Raw genomic sequence first — 18,488 nt, 5'->3', positions numbered from 1 at the left:
GTGTATTGCTAGCTAGCTCTTATATCTTTGGGTAACCCATTTCTATTATTTTATATTTTACCAGATAAACCCATTTCTATTATTTCATATTTTGCCATGAGGCTTGTGGCCTACAGGCAAGGTTCCAGCTGGCAGCTTGCACTTTTCTCCTCTGGTGACTTCATGGCTTTCTCATGACTCTGCCTTCTTTCTCCCAGCACTCACTTTAGTTTTTCCTGCCTAGCTCTATTCTTCCCTATCACAGGCCAAAGCAGTTTCTTTATTCATTAACCAATAAAAGCAACACATATACAGAAGGACTTCCCATACCAATATTGCACTGAGTATATAGATTGCTTTTGGTAAGATGCTCATTTTCACATTACCAAAATTTCTGGTTGTTAGTACATGGAACACATAGATGGAAAATTCAATAGTGATATGAAAGATTTAGAAAGTATAATCAAGTACTTTGACCTGTTATCTCCAGAATACTTTTCCAAACAATATACAGTGCATATTAGCCATCAGTAAAGATGTCATTTATCAAGGTATCCTACACTGTTGTTATTTACAACTGAATACAATATTCTAAATCTTAACTAGTAAAAATCAAGTTGTTTTTACTAGTTTCATAAAAGTTTGAAAATTACCTCATCTGTGAGAAACTATTTGAAGATATTTGGGGTATTTTGAGAGGTAAGAATTAATCATGGACACAAACCTTTACTATCAAATATGATTTTAGCTATTAAGAAAGTATAAGCTACTGTACTCACATTTAATAAAAGAGATTAAGGTAAATGCTTCAATAATTCATTGCAGGTGTTCCAGGTAGGGTATGTAGAATTAAGATTGGTCATACAGGCATGCATGTGTGTGTGTGTGTGTGTGTGTGTTGCATGCATGTGAATCCCCAGATATTTGTATCTGTACACATGCAGAAGTGACAGTAATATATTGTGTATTCTCTGCTATTACCTGGCTTATTGCATTGTCAGTTCTCTGACTGTAGAGAGAATAACTTACCATTTTAGTGTAGACTAACAGACCAGAGCTCTCCTGAGGTCTGCCTGTTTCTACCTCTGTGCTAACACTGGGCTAGCAGAGCCAAGCCCAGATTTTTACGTGGGTTCTGGGAATTCAGATCTTTATGTTTGTGTAGAAGGTGTTCTTACCATTGAGCCATCTCTGAAGCACTGCCCCCACTTTTTGAGATGATCCTTGGAAAATGTCAGTTATCAAACAGTTAGCACTTCAAATAAAACAAATTAGATTGAGAAAGTAGTAAAACTATGAAATAGATAAGCTGAGCCAGGACCTACCTCAGCTTGATACAAAGCACATTGTGAAGTAGCAGAAAGTTGTTTAGACACTCTGCAATGAAATGTTTGGGCACCACTCTAGGGAAATTATGTTTATTATATTATACAGAGACAGAAAATTTCTTTTTTACTTTTAAAATTAACTGGTATTTTAACTACACAAGTTTTAAATGGTACTATATAAATAAATACAGTTAAATGCATATTGATAAAACAGGGTAGTTAGTATTACATACCCTTAAATATTTCAGTTATCATGATCCAAATAAAAGTCTATGTAAAGCACCAAAGGCTATTTGAGACTGTAATTTATTTCCCATGAACAAATCATTGGTCATCTGATGGAGGTCTTTGCTTTTGCCTTTCATCTGTTTCATGTGATCTCCTGATTTATTTTGGAATCTCATGTGAATGCTTCTCTTAATTTCTTTTGGTCTGAGACTTGACCTTTCCAGCAATAATCTTATCCCAACTGTAAATCAAGCCTCTTTGTGGCAATAACGTTGTTCAAAACTCTATTGTTATAGGCATAGAGAATTCCCCTTCAGATGTTTCTAGTCCTTGGAAAAAGAGAAAAGTTTCTTCCTTCAGGGAATGAGGATGGATGTTGTGATTTTTTTCTTGAGATGTATTCTTTGGGATTCCCTCCACGGTTTAAAGTCTGACATATATGATTTCAGACTTATTAATTTCCTGTTCTTCCATGTCTGTTTCCTTTATATGTTTTATCTCAGTTACAAGGTTTGTTTCCCCATGACTGAATCAGAGTCCTCACTCAGCAAAAATCTACTGAGGACTTGATGAGTATAGGCAATGGTTCACATGGCTGTGTGACTATAAGATGAATTGACAAAGTATCCCAATCATGAGGAAAAAATAATCATCTGCCAAGTGCACATTCTGTGTCAGTTATTCTCTGAAGTCACCAGCAGGGAATGGCTTTTGCAGATTATTCATAATGGGAATAGGACTTAGGTCACTGTAAAAGGCCAAGACAGTCTCACCAGGGAAAGAAACTTGTATTCCTTAGGAGCCTAATAAATGTCTAGGTGACATACAAACACAGACACACACACACACACACACAGAGAAACACACGTACACACACATGTATCCCTCCTTCCATCTGGGAGCATGGAATTTAGAAAATCATTCATGGATAATACTGAAGTGAGAGTGGGTTACAAAGAGTCAGTGTTAGGCTCTTGAAATAGAACTGGTTTTGGGTTCAGTAGGCTCAGATTATCCAAATGAGACAGTGCTAGATGACAGTCTCTGCAGTCAGAAGGCTGAGGTAGAAGGGTCATAAACTCAAGGTCATCCTGTGCTATGACAAGATATCAATTTAAGGTCAGCCTGGGCTATGGAAAGAGAACTGTAAGCTGAGATTGTCAGCTTCCCAGACCTGAATAATCACACAGAAACTATATTAATTACAACACTGTTTGGCCAATAGCTTAGGCTTATTTCCTAGCTAGCTCTTACATCTTAAATTAACCCATTTACATTAATCTGTGTATCAACACGAGACTGTGGCCTACTGGTAAGATTCAGGTGTCTTTTTCATTTGGCAGCTACATGGTATCCCTCTGATTCTGCCTTCTTTCTGCCTGCATTCCATTTAGTTTTCTTGCCTAGCTCTATTCTGCCCTGTCACAGGCCAAAGCTCTTCTTTATTAACCAATGGTAATAAAACATATACAGAGGGAAATCCCACATCAGAGAACAATTCAAGATCAGACTGGGTTATGGAAAAGAACCTTTCTAAAAAGAAGGGCTAATACCTTGATTCTATTATTCTGTTACATGTGGGTAAGTGAGTTAATCTTAGAAACTATTTCATTTTTCCTCACCCTTCTCTCTCATGAGACAGGCTTCCAAGTAGGACAGACTGGCCTCAAATTTTCTTTATAGTCAATGACAATTTTGAACTTTTGAGCCTCCTCCCTGAACCTACCTCCAGAGTGCAGAGATTACAGATGTATATAATCATGCTTGGTATGAACTTGCATTATTTTCTTTCTGTACAATAAAATAAACTACAGTAAATAATAAAATAAGTCTACAGGTGCTTTGGATGGCCAGATGGGAGGAAGGATACATGTGTGTATATGTGTGTCTGTATGTGTTGTATGTGTGTGTGTATGTATGTATGTATAATAATCATTTTGTTTTGGTATTTATCTTAGTGTAACCCAGTTCTCAGAATTTTGAAGTAAGACCTCGCAGATGAGCAGATAACAACTTTTGTGTTTGTCATCCTTGTGACTGCACATCTCAGATTGTCTTCTTCTTCAGGGCACTTTGTTTGCATCTCTTCCTCTCCTTTTTACTTGACTTTTAACTTTCTAAGACTGGGATGTGCTTCCTCTTGAGTAAAGTCATCTGTGAAGTTGACATGAACTCTTGCTCTTCTTAATGCCCAGTTGTGGAGACTCAGAACTGGAGAGGCTCGGGAGTCTCAGGTGGAGGAGACAGACTGGGTAATGGTTGGTTAATAGGACCATACATCACAGAGGACAGCTTCTCAGTGGAGCACCGTCAATCTTTGATGAATGCAGAGTGTGGACGACTGTGACTGGCCCATCTTGCTCATTAAGTCACAAGCTGGGGCTCTGACTCCTTTTGGAATTATTCAGTGCCCATGTTTTCTAGCTACAGAGCTGAAGACAGCAACACTCAGATTATCAAATTCCTTCTCCTTACTGTGGGAAGATGAATGGGTGGGTGGGGGAATATCATAGTATGCCTTGTGAGCTTTGAGATTGTTAGTATTCCAGCGCTTCTTGTGACCCTTAGTGGAGTTCTTTTGGATTGCTTCTTGTTATAAATCTAGCAAGGAGAAGAGAAAAATGTAAATTACTATTTATTCAAGAATCTCCTGATCTTATTAATGTTTCTAGGTATGAAGCTGATTTTATATATTCTTGGTGGAAGATATTTTCTGTAGAGTTGTTGCTCCTGGGTTTAATTTGCTCCCTACATTTTCTCTTCTTAATTAACTCTTGCACAATGAACAGGGCATACCTGTAATGCAACTCAAAAGTCTTTATATATCAGCTGCCCCGCAGCTTTGATTTGTGTACTTCTAGTTTAAGGCAGCTGGTTTTCTCCAGAAGCAGCCAGTTGTGGTTCTGGAGAATTCTAGTTTGCTAAAGGCCTTATTGCATTTAAATACAATCTGTCTTCTTTAATCTTCTGCATGTTAGAAATAGTTTCTTTTCATTTACTGCCTCATTCAAATGTTGTTCTGGGCTGGGGAAGTAGCTCAGTTTATAGTGTGCATGCATGGAGGCCTGAGTTCAGTCACCAGCATCATAGAAACAGGGTTTGGTGGCCCATATCTGTAATCTCAGCACATTGGTGTTAGAATGGTGTGGCTTTAGAAGTTCAAGATCATGGTTGGTTAAACTTGGAGTTTTAGACCAGACTTGGTCACAGGAAACCCTGTCTTAATAAAATATAACAAAAATTCTGCTCTTTTCTCCTAAATCCTTTTTGTGAAAGTGTTTCAAAATAGTGTGTATTCTTTTTGGGATGACCAGCTAGGAATCCACAGAACCCCTTAGAAAACTCTGCTCTGCAGCCCTGAGGTGTCAGGTGAAGGCAGAAGGTGAACACCACGGTGATACACTGCTTTCTGTCAAGGAATATGGTTTGGAAGTTTGAAATATGTTCTTTAACTCTTAGTTCAAATCAAACTCCACCTATTCACAACTAGACCAAAAAACTGCAAAATGGCCATCTTCCTTAAGAGGTTTCCACAGGACACCATCTGACGGGAAGATGAATTTCTTTTCTGTGTAACTATTGGACTATTCAGCCCCTGATAGGCCACCTTTACCTCTTTACTTCTTCATGGTTGTTCCAGGGTTGAGCAACTCGGGATAGTGGTAGTATACAGTAGTCCTCCAGCATTCAGATTTGTTCACACAGTCCCCTGCGGAATGGAGATGTGAATGAACAAAGCACAACAAAATAAAAAGTAATTGCCCACAACCAACAGAGAAACAGAGCAGACATTTGTGAACAATATTTAAGTCACATAAGAAAAGAACGTGAGTATATAGGCCATTGAATGCCTAGCCTATGGGAGGACTGCTTTAAATGCTTTGTTAATTAATAATATCTTAGTATCTGTTCACTGATTGTGAATTTATTAGTCAGTCTCTCTGTCTCTCTCTGTCTCTCTCTGTCTCTGTGTGTGTGTGTGTGTGTGAGACAGAGAGAGAGAGAGAGAGAGAGAGAGAGAGAGAGAGAGAGAGAGAGAGAGAGAATTTGTGGTTATTAAGTATTAGCTCACCGTCACACAAACCTGCCTCAGCTGCTTTATTTCAAAGTAGTGTGGATTATAAAATATTCTTCACAGGTGGTTTTGTTTCGCTTCTTCATGAATAATGAGTAGTATTGAGAAAATGAACACTTTTTATATTTATCTACTAAGGATTCTTGCATTCGTCATGAGAGTTGTACAAATTCAAATTGCATATCTACAGTGGTAGCTAGCTTGTGGTTTTCCTTTGGGTCACTCTGCCTATGCTAACCCCAAATGCAATCAAGGCTTTGATCAGAAAACAATTTATTACACTTTGCCCCACACAGTGGTCCACAGATTTCAAGACACCATTTCATAGAACTTGTAATATTCTAAATGCTATTTGGGAAATTTATTTGTAGCTATATTCTGAATAAGACAAGGATATTGTCCTTTTAAAGGCATTTAGAGCCCATCCCTTCCCAAATTCCCAAATCCTTATTTAGTTTGCAAAACACCAGGAATCCTTGACTCAGTTCCTAAAAACAACTTATTTTTTGAGCTCTCAGTTTAACTCTGACACACAGAAGTTTAATTCTATGATCTGAAACCTCTTTGAGTTTGGCAGTGTATCTTCTCTCCCATTTTAAAAAGTTGAGCATTAGCATCCCATCCAGATGGCAATATTTTCTTAATATTTGTCTTCTATAAACTTGAAACTAATATGAAGTGCATTATCCTTATTCTGAATACAGAGGCAGCACTAGCAGAATTCAGGATAGTGTGGTTCATGTTTGAGCTCTCACAATCAGGACACATTTAGAGCCTAGACAGGAGACCCACATAAGAGTAAGATTCCCTTGGCAATGCAGAGCAAAGCAGGAAAGATCAATGCTCTGGAATCCAGGGAAAGAAATGGCAAAATGTGGTCAAGATGTAACCAACAGAAGTACGAGGGCTGAGGAATGTCTTTACTTTTGGATAATCTAAGGCTAACAGACTGTGTGATTCTTTGAAGTGTCCCCACAGGCAGAGCTTGCATTGCCTTTTGCTTTTCCTTCAGTTCTGCCTGCAAATTCTCATTTACTCTTATTTTGATGGTGATGGTAACCATAAAAGTCCCTTCCAGTAAGAGAATCTAGTTGTGAAATTTATGGGAAAAATTGGTGTCATATCTAGCTCTGTACTCGGCCTTTGACTTCACCAGCTTTCCACTTGAGTGTCTCTAGAATCTTCTGTTGCTTAGGTTTTTGTCAACTTGACGCAAGCTGGAGTCTTGTAGGAAGAGAGAAACTCAACCTAAAAAGTACTCCCTTCAGAATGGCTTATAGGCAGGCCTGTGGGGGCATTTTCTGATTGACAGCTGAAGTGGAAATACCTAGCCCATTGTGGATGGTGCTATCCTTGGGTAGGTGGTTCTGAACTGTATAAAGACCTGTCCTGGGTTTTTATATGACAAATTAACATGAAATCAATCATGAAAAGATGTATAAAAAGAGAGAGCAAACTGAGAAATCCAGTAAGCAACATTCATCTGTGACCTCAAATTCAGCTCCTGCCTTGTGTTCCTGCCATTATTTCATCCAGTGATGGAGGTTGGTAAGATGGAATAAACCCGTTCCTCCCCAGTTTGCTGCTGGTCATGGTGTTTATCACAGTGATAGGAACCCTGACTAAGACAAAAGCCTTGGGGAAGAACACTGAAGCTAGATTTTGCTAATAACAGACCAACTAGGAGGCTGTTGTTGTTAGGATAGGTTCTAAGGCAGTGGTGGAACCCTCCTGTGAGCCTTGCATTGCGTGAGCCCTTCAGGCATAGCAATCCTGTGGGACACAGCGCCCTCATCCTGATTGTCAGGGCAAAGAAACAGGCTTTTAAAGTAGCTAAGTGGTTCAAGTTAACGGAGCTAAAAATGACTGAATTAAGATTCCCTGATTGCTTGACTCCATAGCAGACATCTTAATTCTTCAAATCTGAGAATGAGATGTTTTAAAAGGGTCTGGAAATTTCCCTGGACACATGGAAGTGTGTGGCTGCCAAAATCAAAATGAGATGTTCGTATGCTCTGAGCGTTTCTTTAGATAACAAGATGTGTGCTGGGGGCCAGCCAGGCAATGTGATTAACTTTTGACTCTGGCCTGATGGTCATTCCTTATGTTTATATGAAGAACAGCAGGTTAGGGAAGGGCTACCCTGCGGATCCCTGTGACACATGAAGCCATTTCTCAGTCTAGCAGGAATGGGTGGTGGACTTATTCCTTTAGTTCGTTATTCTTTTTATAAACATATATGGGTCCATTTAAGCAGAACAAGCCTTTGTTGAGATCAAACTCATGAAGGCAGTAACATCAGACAGAAGAAGAGACATGGTTTCTATCCTGGAGAGTGACAGAAAATAGCACCGTAGATCAGGCACTGAGCTTGGGCTAGGAGGACCAGAGAAGTATAAAATAGCAGACTATGGCCAGTACAGTGGCTACTACCTACATATATCTCTAAATTGAATTAAATTAATTATAAATGAGTAAATTTGGAACTTGCCTTTCTCAGCAGCATTAGCTACCTTCCACATGTTCAGTCAATAGTCGAGCGTCTGCCGCCTTCCCTCCTAGATAGCAGAGATCTAGACCATTTTCATCATTGACAGAAGTTCCATCAGACAGTGACTGTTGACCGTGACAGCGAGTGTTATTTCTCAAGCCAGAAGGGCCGGACTGGACTTTGGCTGTGTCTCTGACCAGCTGTAGATTTGTGCATTCTCACGCAGGTCTTTTAACATTTAATGCCTCTCTGCCCTCCTCCCCTCTCTACAAAGTAGGGAGCATAGGTGGAGCCGCAAAATGGGAAACATCCTACAGGGGACTCACTGTGTCCAAGCCACCAGCACCATCGCTTTATTTCTATTAATTAATGTAATGTTTACAACCAGCCTCCAAGGTAAATATAATTAGCATCCTCATTTTATAGAAGTAGATACAGCACAGACAAACACACACAGCTGGTTAATCATGGCATCGGTTGCCAAACGCAGACAGCTGGAAACTTGTATCAGGACTCCCCATCTTTATCACGACTACCATTAATGACATTGTTCTCAAAATGACACAGAGAGAATGAAATCACTTACTAAATTATGAACAATGTTCCCCATGTGCATAAGACTCACCGAATGGTAGCACATATTATTTTAGGATTAAGAAAACTAGGGAAGAGACAGAAATCTTAAATAAATAAATAAATAAATAAATAAATAAATTTTAAAAATAAAATAAAATAAAAAAAGAAAACTAAGGAAATCCCATTTTTATTATCAGCATGGATCTAAGACAGACGGACTCACTCTTTGTTGGAGGCAAGTAACAAAATGTGACAGAAATAAAAATTGTGGCCTCAGACACACCTTTTAACACTTGCTCTTCCTTGACTTGGATATGCCACTTACTTTGCCTTCATTTTCTAATCTATAAGGTGTGTGTGGGGGGGGGAGGTGATCTAGGCAGTTGCTAGGCTCTGTTTCCTTTCCCATCGTCTCTGATTCTGTGATAAATGGGATGTGATTTGTATTGCACACGTATAAGTCATGTATAAATATTAGCTTCTATAACTGGCTAATCACGTAATGTCAGAGAACTGTGCAGACAGAGATGTTTAAAATGTTTATAGCAAGTGTACAGACCATTTTGTCATTAATTGTGCTTATCCAGCCCCGTGGTAGGAATATGTTTGAGGCAGAGAACTCAATGTGGACATTGTTCCACTCCAACACATTTTGACTGAGATACGATTTATGATGTGGCACCTCTTCCATGCACTTGGGAACTGGAACTTAGAAAGTATTTGCTCAAACAATGCCTTAGAACCTGAGGCACATGAGGCGCTGCTTTGTTCATGTGCTTAGTTCCTTGTGGGGACTTCATCTTTCATCCAGTCAGGGGGAAAAGATGGGAATTACCACACATTTACACGTGGATGTCAATGCTCCCTCCTTTTCTTGAAGTTTTGCCACATGAGATTTAGGACGATTTCAGCGGAGTTATAGGGAATTTCTCAGGTGTGATAAAGATTCTCTCGGTTTTTGTTCCACTGATTTTTATAGGACTGTGGATGGCTATAAAAATCAGAGCAGGCACTCTGCAGCTGTCTTTCTGATGGAGTGGACTGTACTGGTAGCCAGGAAGATGGGGGCCTCAATGGATGGCTCAGAGAGGAGGTCTGAGCTTGTATATTAGTCAGCCCTGGTCTTCTCAGGAACGTTTTTTGGTTCTAATTCACACCTCCGACCTCTGAAGACAGGGAATATTTCTTGGCTATAGTTCTTATACCTCTTCCTCTGTTCCCTCACTTACCACCTCCATGATCTCAGCCACTCTCCTGTGTAGTTGGAATTTTTTTGTTTTTACTTCCTGGGGGCCCACCACCAAGTTCCAAAATAAATATACAGAGAGTTAGTCTTACTTATCAATGCCCAGCCTTAGCTTGTCTTATTTCTTGCCAGCTTTTCTAACTCAAATTATCCCTTCTCTCTTTAACTACATTTGGCCTCTGGACTTTTTACCTCTCTTTCTTCTACATATCTTGCTTTTTTCTTACTCTGTGACTGGCTGGGTTGCTGCGTGACTGGCTCCTGGTATCCCCTTTTACTTCTCCTTTTCTTGCTCTTCCCTCTTCTCTCAAACCTAGATTCCTCCTCCTACTTATTCTCTCTGCCTGCCATTGGCCATTCAGCTCTTTATTAGACCAATCAGATGTTTTAGACAAGCCACAGAACTCAGCTTTACAGAGTTAAACAAATGCAACCTAAAAGAATGCAGCACATCTTTGCATCATTAAGCAAATATTCCACAGCATAAATGAATGTAACACTTCTTCAACTAATATTCCACAACACTCGTGGTTGCCAATGGCATTTATTTCTCCTAATTATCTACCTGGATCTATGCCAGACTTCTTCACTGAACTGCTATCATCTCAATGTGGATATCTTATACATATGCCAAATCCTCCTTTTCAAATTACAAACTCGCGTTTAATTTCTTATCCTTTGTAAATGTGCTCCTCTCGCAATAGGTTTTTCTAAGTTGTGGTGGAACATAGAGTCTCGGCTTTTCTCTCAGCCAGTTGTCTTGGTTGTACTGCTAAAGTGAATCTCAGAGTCCCGCTCTTTTCACCCCTTTATCTAATTGCTCATGTCTTAGCCATGCGCCGTTATCCCTTCTCTCCCTCGCTCCATATCTCTCCACGAAACAGCCAGGCTTGTCAGCTAAAATGTAACTTGTGTGTATGCTCAATAGCCTTCTGTAGGCCACATCCCCCTTCTGTTACACCCAGTTGAAGAGGTAAATTATCCACTTGGTTAGAGTTCTCACTGACTTCAGGTGTCTGTCCAATCTAATATTTGTTGGAATGCATTCCCTGTCCACTCTGTGTAAGAATTATTATCTTCATCTCTGTTCCTGGGACTCATTATGCCGTTTTATTGCATTTTTCATCATAGATTTGCCACTATCTGAAATGTTAATTTTCAGGTTATTATCTTTATTTCTCACTAGAATTAAAGGTACATGGAAGCAGAGACTTGGTCCCTGTTGTCCCAGGATGCACAGGACAGGTGTTCCTGTCTTATCTGCTGAGAGAATGCATTAATGGGACAAAGCCACAGCTCAATCCCCAAGGTGCTGCTCAACATGAAAAGCTCGTGGTTTTTTTTTCTCTGGACATCTTTACTAATGGTTGAACATTTTGACCTGTTGTTCAATCAACAATTGCTAGGTGTCTGCTTCCTCATGGCCATATGATCTCAAGGATCCTTATGGACTAGTTTTACACACACACACACACACACACACACACACACACACATACACACACACACCAGCAACAATAATTAATAATGCAATACTAATCAGAATACTAATAGTCACACTAAGCTCTTGATTCAAAATCTCACTGAGTCCTTTATAACATTCTGAAGCTGGCTTAAAATAAAAAGAATCAGTAAAATGATTCATAAAGATATTCAGCTACACTCGTAGATCAATGCCTTGTGCAGTCATCGTTAGGGAGGCTTCCTCCAGCAGCAGATGGGAGTGAGTATAGGGACCCACAGCCAGACCTTGTGAGGAGAGAGTCTAAATTAGAGGTCTCCATCAGATCCTTTCCCTCAGAGCTTGGGTAACCCCACAGAAGAGGGAGAAGAAAAAGACTGTAGGAGTCAGAAGGGATGGAGAACACCATGAGAACATGCCCCACCGAGTCAACTAAGCAGGGCTCATGTGGCTCAGTGAGATTGATACACCAAGCATGGGGCCTGCGAGGGTCTGTACCAGGTCCTCGGCATGTACGCTGTGGCTGTTATCTTGGTGTTTTTGTGGGACTTCTAACAATGGGAGTGGAGGTTATCTCTGCCTCTTTCCACTGTCCTTGGGACCTCTTTCTTCATACTGGGCTGCCTTGTCCAGCCCTGATATGAGGTTTTATGCCTAGTGTTATTGCATCTTGTTACTCCGAGTCAGGTTGAAATCGTGGGGAGGCAAAAGGGAAATGGAGGGGGAGTGGATCTGGGCAGCAGGAGGAGGGGCAAGGGACTGGGAAGAGTGGAGGGTGGGGAAACAGTGGTTGGGATGTATGGTATGAGGGAAGAATCTATTTTCAATAAAAAATAAATAACACCTTAAGGAAAGTATTGTTGTTGTCCCTCCCTCCCTCCCCCTCTAGAGAAACACATAGCAGTTGGTAGAGGGAAGTCTGGAGAGCAGAAGGCAGCTTTCCAAGGTGAGCGTGGAGATGGAACAACGTGAAAAGCAGCCGAGGCAGAGACGCACGCCCGACTCTGAGCTGTAACCACAGAGGTGGTTTCAGGTTTTAAAAATAAAGCAGGCTGCAAGGGCTGTGGCGTTGTTTGGGGGCACAAATGCTGTTTAGAAGATTGGACTGCGCGTTGGTTGTGTGTTTCTTTATAGGATGGTTGCTAGTGGCTGCCTTCTGGGTGCCTTGTTCTGTGCAGGTGTGGTCTGACGTGAAGGAGTCGAGAGCAAAGGAGAGATAAAAATATGAATCCAACACGTGGTCTGGAGACCCAGAAGCTCATGGGACTTCCTCCCAGGAAGAAGCCCCGTGGGGCTGGACTGATTTAGCACAAAGAAGGAAGGTTTTATGGTTGATTTCAAAGGTTGGAGAAATCTTTTTTAGCTGGAGAGGATCTAGACGACAGTGGCAGAGAAATCCCAGTGACAGCATCAGATCTGGTTGCACAGTTTTCCCTGCTTACCAAATTCTCAATCAGCCAGCTCGGAGGGGGCTTCTGGTATCTTCCAGCAGTCCATTTTTCATAAGACTGATCAACAGTGGAAAGAAGTTTTAGGACCGTCTGTTGATCCGCGGGTCCCAGCACATAGTATCATAGTATCTTATAGTCAGTTCTTACAGAAGCTGTGCATTTCACCGATGTTTCTGGAAACTCTCCACAGTGGCGTCTCTCCCTGTGCTTTCAACAGTGTTTGAGGGAATGCGGTTAAACCTGGCTGCATTTAAACTCAGTCACACCGTTCTGGATGTCTTTGTCTTTCTGGTGTGAGCTAAGTTATTGTTTGGTGCTGGTGCTACCACAAGATGTCCGTTTGGAGGTGTATTTTAGGTCTGCTGTTTTGTGCCATCCATGTGCTAATTGCTTAATGAAGAACAGAGTAGTTTTGAGTGCTTAGCACTGAGCTGTTTGGAGTACAGATTTTCTGCTTCTCTTTTAGGGGAAGCTCTGGATCTACACCCGCGCTGTCTCAGGCTTGGCTGTAGCACACGTTTACTGAGCAGTTACTAGATTGCAGGAATTGTGCACAGGGCTTTCATAGGCACCATTTCTTTTGATATCCCTGCAGCCTAGTGTACTTGGTTCTGCTCTTTTTTTGTTTGTTTGTTTCAAACTAAACAATTAACAATGCGGTACAGAGAAACCAGTTCCTTTAGTCATTATCAGTAGTTACTAAGAGCCAGAGCCTATGGGAAAAACTAAAATTTTGGGGAGAAGCTGAAAAGTAAAGAAGCATTTAAATTTTAGAAGGAAGAATTCAAGAATAGAAGTGTACTTTTAATTCTATTTGCAATGGAAATACTTTCAGTGTTACTGTGTTGAAGTAGTATCTGATAACAGCCGAGCTGTATAGCAACAGAGGTTTACCTGGGACTCCTGCCCGTAAGATGATTATAACTTAGTTGGAGTAAAAAGAGATCCCGGATATGCAGGGCATTTATTTGAAGAGAGTAGAAAGATCATCTTTTTTTTTCCTTATAAGATATCAGAATGAGATGGACCATTGCAGGCAAAATGTGTGGCTGTTCTTTGAGACGGCCTGGCAGAGATTGTGGGCAAATAAAATGGTTTATTCAATCATCAATTAGTGGCTGACTGTGTTTTCTGCCTGATATTTCTTTTCATAGTTTTTTAATTTCTATAATTTTGGTGGAAAATAAATGGGTTATGACCAAAAGAGAGCCAATATTTCCTTGTGATGTATCAAGGAACTCGTTAGGAATGAAATTGACTGCCATCACCCTCCTCATCAAGAAGACTTTCTTCTAGGTGGATATTAGCATTTAGTAATTAAAGAGATGTTGAAATGTCACTTTTTGTTTTTACTGATGAGACAGAACCCTAAATGCGGTTCCAAGATTTGTCCTAAATAAGTCACATTTTTTGGCACCATCAGTAAAGATACCTGACCCACCAGGTCTGGGTTGGCGGGAACTGTGCAGACTCAGACTTAGAACTGTCATTTTGTGTGCCTTCGCTAGTTCCTGTCACCATGGCGCCTCACTGCCCCCCCCCAGACTTAGTTTCCAAGTCAGTGTGAGAGCTAACACTTCATTACAAGCCTCTTAAGAGAAGCCTGCGAAGAAACAGCATGGCGCTTTACAAACTGTGAGAGAATCTGAGTGTCACAGGCTGTGAATAATTTCCCTTCCCCATACCCAACCTTCGAAAACATGGAATCATTCTAGTGCCTGGCTTCCCCTCCCTGATTCTGTATATCTGCTGGAAGTGAAGGTAGACAACAACGTGGATTCATGAGAGCTAGTTGGAAAATCAGATTTTTTTTCCAGACCAGATTTATTCAAATTGGCAAAGACCTATGGTGATATTTGGCCATTGACCAAAATCACCCTGAAGATTATCTACCCCTTAGAAGCTCAAGAGCTAGGGAAGCTTCGGTTTTAAGCTGCACTCTGGCTATTATGTGAGTTTCTACTGCATTGCCCCAGCTACTCTTGCATTCAATAAACATGAGGGATTGTACCGTAACAGCAACTGATGCACCCAGACGCACACTTTAATTAAAAGAATACATCACACAATAAAGTGCATTTAAATGAAAAATCTTTTCGTTGGAAGTACAGCTTCTTCTCTTTTCTTTCTGTGGTACTTTCCTAATGTTTAAACACTTCTAATAGAGAGAAAGGGCAGGCTGGAATGCAAGGATAAGACTCTTGAGGGAGATGCTGAAAGTTATGACGGCTTCAGCTCACATGGAATGCTAGCCGAGCCTCATGGTGTTGAGTGATGCAAGGAACATCCAGTGAGACTGGAGTGAGGCTGGTGTAGGCAGCTGGTGCATGGGGTTCTGTCAGAGGATTTCTTAGTGAGGAGAACAGGGGAAGACTGAGGGAAAGAAGTCAGTGAAAGGCTCCACTCTGGATTGGCATTGCCCTTTGCCAGCCTTCATGTGGTAACTGTAAAACCTGTCTACAGAAGTTCTTGGGAGAGGGATGCAAGGTACACACCCTCCTAATGTGCCTTACAGGATGTTTTACACCATTATTGAAAAGTAATTTCTGCACAGTAAATTTTATTCATTTAAAATGGACAGCTCAGCGAATCTTGACCACCTCATGTTCTTGTAAAACCAGCACCAAGCTAGGAAATTTTCCATCACTTTTGCCAAACATTTCAGGTCTCCTTTGTGTCCACTCCTCTATGACCTCAGCACCGACTGAAACAAGCATCATTTATGTTGCTGCATCCTAGTCTGTATCTTATACACACAGGATCAAGTGACTAAACAATGATATCCAGGCTCCTTCATGATTCTTGGTGCTTCGACCTATAATCCTTTTCATGGTTGAGCAGCCTGGGGTATCTTAGGTGAACATGTTTCTTATTTCTATAATGTGACTCCTAACATTGGTTTGAAACCTGAGAAACCTTTAAATAACTGAGCTGCATTAATTTGATGGCAAACTGTAGGGGTCCTGGGTCTACTCTAATGATAATAGTGGTAATCAGTATTTCCCAATCTACGTGGCACAGTAAGAGATTCGGGCCAGTTTTTCTTCCCTCCCTCCCCATCTTTCTCCTTTTCCCTCCATCTTGCCTTCCTTTTTATTTTGTCTGTGGTGTGTGCATGTGTGGTTGATGCTGTGTGCCTTCTTCTATTGCTCTCTATCCTACTTTATGAGACACATTTTCTCATTAAAATGTGAAGCTCACCATTTCAACTAGACTGGTCAGCAATCCTGTCTCTGTTCCCTACCCCTAGTGCTGTGGTTACAGTCACATGCTACCATGCCTGTGCTGTGGGATAATGCTCTTGTACTCTTTAAAGATTTGTCACTCATATTGGTTTAATAAAATACTGATTGGTCAGTAGCCATGCAGGAAGTATAGGTGGGGTGACCAGACTAGGAGAATTCTGGGAAGAGAAAAGCTCTGTCTGCAGTCACCACCCAGACCCAGAGGAATCAAGATGAAAATGCTTCACTGAGAAAAGATACCAAGCCATGTGGCTAAACATAGATAAGAATTATGTGTTAATTCAAGTTACAGTAGCTTGTTAATAATAAGCCTGAGCTAATAGGCCAAACAAGTTATAATTAATATAAACCTCTGTGTGTTTTTTTGTGACTGAATGGATGCAAAATCAGGTGGGATGGAAACTTCTGTCTACATGTCTGGCTTTCCCCATGGGGTCTGGTCTTCAAATTCACATCCTCATGCTTGTTCAGGAAGAATATTACCCACTGAACCATCTCCCTAATACCTAATACTCTTTTCCAATTTTCTTCACTATTTATGGCACACTGATCATATCTCAGGAAGGCACTGAAATGTGCATCTGCACACATCAAGAAACTAAAGTTGAAATTCCTCCAGTGGAGAGGCTTGCTATGCCAGTTCAATGCAGAGATTGTTGGGTGTGTGCATGTGTGTGTGTGTGCCATTAGAGTTGGCAATCATTATTTGGTTGGTCTAATGTATTGTTGATTATGATGAAAAGAGACTAAGTAAAGAAAAGTAAACAAAAAAGGCCAGGATTATAGGGCTATTTGTTAGCTTCGATGTTTAGGGAGGGTAACATCTCTAGGCAGTGAAACCTGAGAGAAGGAGAATTCTGACATAAGGCCTCCATGCGTTCACGATTCTCCAGCAGAATTACTACCTGGGACATTAGCTGTTGAATGTGCACACTTACATGGTACAGAAGGAATGAGCCTCATGGCTCCTGTTTCTGAGCTATTTAGGACCTATGCTTTCTTAGAGCTAGCTTTCTTCCACGGTTCATTTGAATTCTCTATGGTGTTTTCTTCTGGTGTCTGCCCTGTCCAAGACCTTTATCATGAAAGGATGTTGTATTTTTTCAAAGGCTTTATCAGCATCTAATGAGATGATCATGCGGTTTTTATTTTTTAGTTTGTTTATATGATGGATTACATTGACAGGTTTTTTTTTTTGTATGTTGAACCATCCCTGCATCTCTGGGATGAAGCTGACTTGATGATGGTGCATGATTTTTCTGATGTGTTCTTGGATTTGCTTTGCCAGTGTTGAGTATTTTTGCATCAATGTTCATGTCATTTTTATATTCCTTGCAGTATTCCCCCAAGCCTGCCCACCATTCATTAGCAGACACTTAAGAAGCCTAGTGAGTGTAATAGACCTACTTCTAAGATGTGGTCTCATTGGTGAGCTCTTCACTGACTGATGTGGCCTGAGAATTGCATTGTTCTCTCTGACTTAGTACATGCATTGTGAATTTTCATCTGATAGGCTGGGTAACTAATTCATTTGTTGAAAGTGATAGAAAACTCAAGTCAGATTGGTAGAAACTAAAGGTTAACTTATAGTCTAAGGTAGCTGTCACAAACAAAGATGTGGCAGTTGATAAATTGGGCTTAAGATCTGAGTCTATGCCCCTAGGGCCATCTTTACATATTACACTATCTTGCTTCTTTTTTTGTAGATTATTATTTTTAACCCCAGACAAGATGGAAGTCCTCAAACCAAGGCCTTTACCAAGCTCTCTTAGTCATCCCTGTGGAAGAAGGGCTCTTTCCTCTTACAGTATGCCCTAGACTTGACTCTGATTATTTCTCATGCCATGTGTCCACTTTCGTCTACTCAACACCATCATTGAATTTAAGATGGACCTAGATCACTCAATGACCCAGTCCCAGGGAAAGAATTGAACTGCAGTGTGGAAATCTGGGAGGAATACAGATTTCATAAAAGTGTAGAAATGGGCACAGGCAGGGAAATAGTGGGCACCATATACTACCATATGTGAACGCATCCAGCACTCGCCTCCTCGAAATGGTATACCATGTAAGGTTCTATGTACATATACACACATCCTCACTGTTTCCCTTAACTCTGAAAACAATAATGCGAAACTGAATTAGTACTGACTTAACAAGATAGAATTTAATTGGCTTCCTCTGGAGAGCCTGGAAGACGCCATAGCTGCCTCTTCATATTCTCCTTTAATACATAATCACAAATATTGAAATCATCCTCTGTTTTTCCTACTTACGTTTGTGTAGCGCTTCCAGCAAATAATAAAATAATAACATATTGCATGTCAGTTTTCAAACTCTAACTTGTTTTTGGTTTTTTATTTTTGTTTTCTTCTCTTCCCTGGATCTGTCGGATCTGTCAATTATC

General features: G+C 40.6%; 1 protein-coding gene across 1 annotated transcript in view; it reads left to right on the top strand.

Annotated features, from left to right (window-relative positions):
• Sorcs3 (sortilin related VPS10 domain containing receptor 3) overlaps positions 1-18,488 on the top strand; it is a 278,227-nt gene that overhangs the window by 25,641 nt on the left and 234,098 nt on the right. The window lies entirely within an intron of this gene.

Source organism: Alexandromys fortis, unplaced genomic scaffold (genome assembly GCF_014885135.2).
Source record: "Alexandromys fortis isolate MF-2015 unplaced genomic scaffold, M_Fortis_MF-2015_v1.1 scaffold_16, whole genome shotgun sequence".
NCBI classification, from domain to species: Eukaryota; Metazoa; Chordata; class Mammalia; order Rodentia; family Cricetidae; genus Alexandromys; species Alexandromys fortis.
The sequence above is the reverse complement of the archived record's forward strand: the minus strand, read 5'-3'. Positions and strand labels throughout refer to the sequence as shown.